The sequence below is a fragment of the Lolium rigidum genome, chromosome 6 (assembly GCF_022539505.1).
Source record: "Lolium rigidum isolate FL_2022 chromosome 6, APGP_CSIRO_Lrig_0.1, whole genome shotgun sequence".
Taxonomy (NCBI): Eukaryota; Viridiplantae; Streptophyta; class Magnoliopsida; order Poales; family Poaceae; genus Lolium; species Lolium rigidum.
This window is the reverse complement of record NC_061513.1, coordinates 89,344,070-89,351,424: the sequence shown is the minus strand read 5'-3', so window position 1 is coordinate 89,351,424 and position 7,355 is coordinate 89,344,070.

Sequence of the window (7,355 nt, the reverse complement as noted above, 5' to 3'; positions counted from 1 at the left end):
GCAGAGGACATATATGTTTGGATACAGATATAAACCGGCTTGCACTTTCTCTCTTCATCATCAGATTCTGCATATACATACTAGCATACCCAAGGTTGCTCTTCTTGCCACATGTTCATCTTTTTTATTGCCTGACTGATCTCTGCTGGTCTATAATTTTTCTTATACTAACTTTGATGCTGAAAAGTTTCTTCTTTGTTTTCGGCCGGTTTTCCTTATAAACTGTACAACTCTTTCTTATTGATCAATGGAAAGGCCTTGCCTAGGTTCCAAAAAAAGAAGACGAGTTTCTTCTTTTGATGCCACAGTGTTTGCACTTTCTATCTGACAGTCGTTTTTTTCATTTGCCCTTCATGAAATGTTAATTTTTTTCCCTTGATTTGTGCTGCCATGGCGTGAAATTTTAGCTCCTTGATGGCAATGGATGATAACTCTTCTTTTACTAGTATTCGCCATGGATTGTTAGTGGAGATTGCAACTTATCTTGATCATTGCATCCTAGGTTGGCAATCCAATATTCTCTTAAATTTTAAGATGACAACTTAAAAACTCGCTTGAACCTCGTATGAGCAGGCTATAGAGTGGCTTCAGCGGAAACTCAAAAATTAAAAATAAATACATTTCCTCGTTATATCTTGATTATGATACAGACGAGAGGTTCATATTATCGAATTTCTATGCTCTCTTTTCGTCCTCCTATGACATGCTTGTGCCATATATCAGTAAGTCACAGAGGCGCACAATCCTCACATTTCCCCAACCCCGTAAATTTTGCACTGTCCATTCTTTGTTTCTTTGACATAGTGTGTCTGAATACCGGATGATAGACTCACTGTAGATTATGTGGTACCAAAAGCAGAGGATATATGGTTGGATATGGATATAAACCAGCTTGCTCTTTCTCTGTTCATCATCAGATTCTGCAAATACATACTAGCGTACCCAAAGGTTCCTCTTCTTCCCACATGTTCATTTTATTGCCTGATTGATCTCTGCTGGTCTATAATTTTTTTTACATCGGCTTTAATGATGAAAAGTTTCTTCTTTAATGCCACTGAACAGTAGTTTGTGTTCATTTCCACTTGATGATTTTTTTTTTTACTTCATTCAGGCTGTCTATGGATAAAAATCAAAGCTCCTTCATGACATGGATGATAACTCTTCTTTTACTAGTATTTGACATTAATTACTTGTCGGGATTGAGATGTTCTTGTATCTTGATGACTGCATCATAGGTTGCCAATCCAATATTCTTTTTAATTTTAAGATGACAACTTTAAAATTGCTTGAACTAACACATTTCAGTCCAATGTCACTCCAATGTTTCATAATAATACTGAAGGTAATATAAACTAACACATTTCTTAATTTGTTTTCTTTACCTGTTTCAATCTTATTATTTTGCTCAGCCGTTTCATTAGCACTTGTGTCATGGGTTGTCACCTCCCAATCTAGTCATATTTTTAGTCACTTACTAAACAGAATCAGACCTTGCATTTCTTATGGATTATGGTACATGTATGCTAACTGTACGTGATTTACATGTTTTTCCCCTTATTATTGTCATGGCGGTGATCCTTTGATTACCATGTTTGCACATAGCTCGTTTTACCTGCTTTTATTATCATGGAGTGTTCATGGATTACTGACAGCATTTAATAAATTTTGTAACTTATAGCAGTTGCTTTGTTTTCCTGTTCTATGAAAAAAACTCCAGCACTGGAAAACCTTTTCCAGTTCATGTTTTCCATCTTGACCACCTTGTATATTTTGCTCTAGCTGAAGTTATTCAAGTCAAAAGTGCTGGTATCGTTGATTTGCATACTGGTGCTGTGAGTGTTCAGAACATTATTCAGTCTTTCAGCCATGATATGTTGACATGGTGTACGTTTGGTTGTGCTGGTTGTTCAACTGGTTGCTTCTTATTGTTTTGTACTCTGAGATAAAGCTCCCTCACATGGATTTTCTTGCATTCGTCATTTTGTCTGATAGAAACTGCTGCCTCGCTAGATCCTTAGCAGGCATGATTGCATATTCTTCAGCGAAACCTCCTTTGTGGTTCAATTCAGCTACAGCTGCTTTGACCTTTTGGACAGGTAGAGACCAACATACTTAATTATTTATGTACTATCTTCGTGTGAAAGAATCCCTTTCATACAAGCTATTGAAAATAAGTAGTGATCTCGAGAAAATCTTCAAGTGCCCATTCCGTAGCAGAACACATGGTCCCAGGTAATGGAAGAAATGGACAGTTCATAGAATTTGAGGCAGTAGCAGTTCTTCGCAGTCGCTTGGCAGCGATTGACTTGTTCAAAGGAGTACTTTTTATAGAGCAACCAGTTCGGAGTACTTTTTTATAGAGCAACCAGTTCACCGGGTCAGCGAGCAAGCTGTCTCTTCCGTTAGGGCATGTACAATGGTCTAGACAGGTGGTGTCTATAATAGCACTCCATATCATATATAGACAGTAGTATAGACAGTGTCTATAATGGTCTATCTGTAAGCTATCTATTTTTAACCATAACCATGTGTGAGTATAAATTATAGACACCCTTCATACAACAATAAAAATGATATCTGTAAGCCGTCTGTAAGAAGCCTACAGACTGTCTGTAACTTTACCTCCCTCTCTCTCCTCATTCTCTTTCCTCCACATCACCAAAATCACCTATAACTACCCCTTACAGACAGCTGAGTCATCACCATTGTATATGCTCTTAGTCAAAGCTTATGGGTTGTTCTGTTTTAATTTTTTCGAACTGAAATTATTCGTTGGTGTAAGTAAGATCATGTTCTTGGTGTACGTTGCTTTGCTGCATTTACTCGTTATTTTTCTCCTTTTGAATCTTGTTTGGTACTAGAGTGTTTGTAGGGATTAGTGTGGATAATACTCTAGAATATTGGGTGAACCTCTATACCTAATCCCCGCAAAATCTTCATCCCCAACCCACTAGGTTGGGTAGAGTATTGGGATCCAAAAAATACACTAAGATTTAGGTAAAAATAGGGATAAACGGGGATTAAATTTGCTCAATACTCTAGCACCAAACATGTATTTAAAATAAGTGAAAATTTAGAGTTTGCTGCAGATTATCTCCACTAATTTCATTAATACTCTAGCGCTAAATAATGCCGATGGGACAGTCTAAGGCCTTGTTCGGTTATTCCCATCCCGGCGGGTTTCGTTGCCATATCCCGGTCAAACCCTGTGGTTCAGTTCCGCCGGGATGAATTCCGGCCCTTCTCCATCGATGCGTTCGGTTAATTCCAGGGCGAGAAATTTCCCGGCCCAATCCACCCCGATCTCCTCCAAACCACGGGGGAAAGAAAAATCGTCTCCTACCCCGTGGAACCAGAAAAAGTCCTCTCGCAAGTTGAGTGGCGGCGGCGATGGCAACGCATCCTGGAACGGGGGCGGCGGCGAGGCGTCCTGCAGCTGACGGCGTCGGAGGCGACGCGTCCTGCAGACTGCAGCTAATGGCGGCGGCGACGCGTGGAGCGGACGGCGGTGGCGACGCGTGGAGCGGACGGCGGCGGCGACGCGTCCTGGATCGAGGGCGGCAACGACGCCTCCTGCAGCCGGCGGCAGCGCCGCATCCTGGATCCGGCGGCGGCGGTGACGCGTCCTGGAGCTGCCGCTGGCGGCACCGCGTCCTTGATCCGGCGGCGACGGTGACGCGTGCTGGAGCCGGCGGCGGCGCGACCCGTCCTGTAGCTGATGGCGGCGCGTATTCTTCGAGCTGAATGCAGCGATGCTTCTCCGTCTCCGCGCGAGTAGTCCCTCTCCACTGCCATCACCTGTGCTGCTTGCTGCCCGACGTTACCTGTGTTACTTTCTAATTGCAGGGATTAATCGATTGGAAATAAATGGAAGAGATTTGTAGGGATTCAGAGAAGAGAGTTGGTGGGGATTGGGGTGATGGTTCGGGGTTCACCCGTATACCCGCAGGGATAGACCCTCTAGTGGATTTAACCCACTGCAATCGAACGAAGCCTAAGAGAAGTGCGATGCGGGTGTAAACAAATGTTTCAGAGTTTGAAGTGGTGAAAGGGTGTTTGCACAGGGCTTCTCCTCACTCCCACTGTTGTGAAAGCCCAGAACTTCTTCGTCGAAGAAGGGCCCATAACTTAAGAGGGCCTGACTTGCAGGCGGTCAGTGCGGTAACGATGAGGCCTGGAGGCAAGCTCCAGAAGTGCAAATTGTTAAGCGGTTTAAGGCCCATCGGTAGTTCGTTCCAAAGCCCCAGAAGTCACGAAAACTCTGGAAAAAGGCCGACCTTCGCAAAGTAAAGACAACTCGCTCCGCACACGACAAGTGGCGCGCTGTGGTGCCAGAAAATATCTAGGAAGTGGTCTCCCTGCTCGCCATGTGTCGCAAGGGGAAGCAAAGTGGGGATGGGGGAGGAGAGAGAAGACAGCTTTTCCCTTTTTTCCTAGATTCGTTTTTTTTAAATAAAATATCTTGAGGACCGTAAGTCCAAATTATGAACCGTTTCCACTTTTAAGACACTCTCGTCGAGATCTTTAAAACTAGATCCCATATTGATAGGTTTCGAGATATTTTGTTTTCGTACTTCCTATACTACTATGTACTATGGTTGTAATCGTGGTGTGTACCTAACTGTACTCGTGCTTCAACTGATAAGTACTTCTGTTTTTAGTGTATTTGATACAATTTTTCCCTTTACTCAGTAACTGTACTTACCCGTGTGCGCTACTGTACCTGTGCTTCTGTACCAGTACTTGCTCGTGTGCGTGACTGTACTTCTGTACCTGTAGTTGGTCGTGTGTGTTACTGTACTTCTGTACATGTACTCGCTCGTGTGCGCGACTGTACTCGGTCCTGTGCATGACTGTACTCGCTCGTCTGCACGACTGTACTCGCTCGTGTGCGTCACTGTACTCGTGTGCGCGACTCTACTCGCTCGTCTGCACAGCTGTACTCGCTCGTCTGCGCCACTGTACTCGTGTGTTGTACGCAATTATACTCGTCTGTTATACGTAACTGTATTGTGTCGGGAGTGCTAGCAACGCGCACGGAAATCTTCTAAGAGCACTAAGCTCCCAGGGTTTTGACGCTCTGTGGTTGCTCCTTCGTTTCCTCCAATCCAGCGGCGACAACTCTACACGAGCGGACGCAGCGAACAACTTTTTTTCAATCGCGGGTGTCGAACCGACTTTGTTTAAGACGGTTCAGTCACAAACCTGAGCCCGTCTCACCTCCCCTCGCTCCCAACCTCCAGATCCCATGCCAAACTTCCCTTTCCACCGCCGACCCTGCCATGGTGCATCTTTCCTCGCTTCCCCTTCTAGCGACATGTCTTCTCCCTCTCTCCTGGCCGCGTCGTGAGTAGCCGTCGGCCGCCGATACCGTCTCCTCTTTGTTCCTGCAGGTCGGCTCCGCAACCGCGCTATCCAGCCCAGTTGTCTCCGGCACCTGTGCTCGACGGGCGCCCATACTCGACCCCAACCCCCAGAAGAAACCATGTCTCCCCATGATGGCTACGATTTTAGTCCCTGGTGATATTGCTGCTGCATCAGGAGATGCTATTCAGGTACGCATGAAAAAATTAGGGCTCTGCGCCTTTGCTTTTTCATGCATCTTGGGATCCAGCTTAGGACGGAAACGTTTGTTTCCCCTTTTAATATGTTTGCTCAATTACCTTAATAAGCTATGTTTAAACCATGTACGGTAATTGCAGGTAAGAAATATTATAGAATTTGACCATAGCATACAGCAAGGTGCACATATTTTGACCCTTGTTCAGTTTACAGCCCACGCGTGTAAGTTTGATCAATATGACCACTACCATGCGTGTAAGTTTGATCAATATGATTATATATGAACCATGGTTGTCAGGTGGTGACCCTGATGTTCGGTTGAGACGATTGCCCTGGCAAATTGTGTTGCACCACACTTTCATGGCCAAGGTGAGAGTCCAAACAATAACATATATTTCAGATAAGAGTTAGATTGCATCCAACCATTATAGTCCATCTGCAAATATTTTATGCATGGGTGATCCTTGAAGGATTTTTTAAAGATTGGTCCATGAAGGTTTTTGATTGATGTGTTCACATGTTTGGGGATTAAAGAAAGATAGATTGATGGTTCGTTGGGGGCAGTACCCGTGCAATCATAATCTACCAATCTGTTATTATTTGTGTTTAATTGTGTGGGACAATCTAAATCTGAACATTAAGTTGTTCCTGTAGTTAGGCTTCAGAAAAAAAAAGTGACTATAGTGTCGGGAACAAGTGATATAATCTGGTATTACTTGGATACAACACCATGAGTGACAGCTGTTCAGGTTTCAAATGTTGACACCCAAGGTTTTGAGATGATTATGTATTAACATGGCCATGGCCAAACATAACAGAAAATTAAGGCTATCTATCTGCTAATTTTTTAAAGATTGGTCCTTTATCGAAAAAAATCTATCTGCTAATTTTGTAAAATAATGAGATATTACTATATGGAACAAAACAGTGGCATTTAATTTGCATGTTAGTGATGCCAAACCAAACTGATCATTTGCTACAATCTAAAATCTTGCTCTTATGTACTTGAAACCTTTCATTCAATGATGCCAATTATTTCCTATCGTCGACACTTGAGAATTGTTTTGCGAGTAGTTGTGCTCATAAATCCAACCCCCCTTTTGTGTGATGAGAATTGTGATTATCTTGGTTAGTTCATTAATAACCATGCTACAGTTAAAGTGATTTTGTTATTTGTATATATTTAGTACCAAATAACAATTTTTTCACCAGCCCTCGAATAATCAAATTTTGGAGCTAAATAAGTCCTTTTAGATGGGGATGCATTGGACAATTAAGAATGTAGAATGGGGACAGTACTTAATTATACCTGCAACAATCCTTTACACCAATTGTGCAGAATATTTAGCCACTTGCTATGTCCTACAATATTTATATTGTGCTTGTATGTGACTATACTAAAAAAATGTGTTGTTGTGTTTATCAGGAATGCGGATCGCTTGCCAAATTATATAGCAATTGTGGATCTGTTGGTGATTGTTTAAGGAACAACAAGGCCCAAAGATGGCATAATAGCATCATGGATAAAACAAGCCAACTTCTTTTGTTTGAACTGAATGCAAATATCGAAAAAAATGTGGTAAGCAACACCTTCTCCCTGTATTGCCTAAGATGAAAGCTTAGGCGGAAATTTTCCCTCGAAAATAGCTTAGGCAAAATGATTCTTTAACACTTTAAATCGAGAGGAGCTGCAACCCGTGATTATAGATAGTATCAACTATGTAATGTGTGAGGTAGCTAAAGATCAATATGCTACTACTTGGTCCTGGAATGTTTGTGCTGAAAATTAAGAA